Source organism: Sinocyclocheilus anshuiensis, unplaced genomic scaffold (genome assembly GCF_001515605.1).
Source record: "Sinocyclocheilus anshuiensis isolate Anshui unplaced genomic scaffold, SAMN03320099.WGS_v1.1 scaffold1469, whole genome shotgun sequence".
NCBI lineage: Eukaryota > Metazoa > Chordata > Actinopteri > Cypriniformes > Cyprinidae > Sinocyclocheilus > Sinocyclocheilus anshuiensis.
The window spans coordinates 26,120-26,632 of record NW_015549669.1 but is presented as its reverse complement, the minus strand read 5'-3'; the positions used below and the strand labels follow the sequence as shown (position 1 = coordinate 26,632).

Here is a 513-nt window from a genome sequence, read left to right as displayed (position 1 = left end):
ATGTGAGAAATGTTGAAGGTGTCTGAATAAATTTTGGTTTGACTGTATCTATTTGATAAATTAAGTTAACCAACTAACATTATACATACTCTTTTGGTTTCTGTACCCAATTTTTTTAAAAATTACAAATGCAATAAAAATATCGGTATCGGTACTTGGTATCGGCAAGTACAAAAAATAAAAGTATCGTATCGGGCGAGTACTGGAAAAAGTGGTATCGGTGCATCCCTAATTTCTAGGAAGAAAATTAGCATTGTAGTAATTAAATATTTGCTTAGTTATCACTAAAGCTCTCTCTATTTTTTTTGTAGACCACTAAACTGTTATGCTGCCTCAGAAGTCTATTGGCGCATTTCCACTGCATGGTATGGCACGGTACGGTTCGGTACGGTGCACTTTTGCGGGGTTTTCCACTGGGTACAGTACCTGGTACTTTTTTTAGTACCACCTCGGTTGAGGTTCCAAGTGAACCGTACCGTTACCAAAACGTGACGTGTAAACTCTGCTGATCAC

The 513-nt window shown here is 37.6% G+C and overlaps 1 protein-coding gene and 1 long non-coding RNA gene across 3 annotated transcripts in view; one reads left to right on the top strand and one right to left on the bottom strand.

Annotated features, from left to right (window-relative positions):
* LOC107660308 (uncharacterized) overlaps positions 1–271 on the top strand; it is a 10,941-nt gene extending 10,670 nt beyond the window's left edge. The window contains exon 3 of the long non-coding RNA XR_001630990.1: positions 260–271. This is a non-coding gene — a long non-coding RNA (uncharacterized LOC107660308). The remainder of the gene's footprint in view (positions 1–259) is intronic.
* Positions 1–513, bottom strand: part of LOC107660307 (uncharacterized) — a 10,702-nt gene that overhangs the window by 1,965 nt on the left and 8,224 nt on the right. The gene's annotated exons all lie outside the window — the stretch shown is intronic.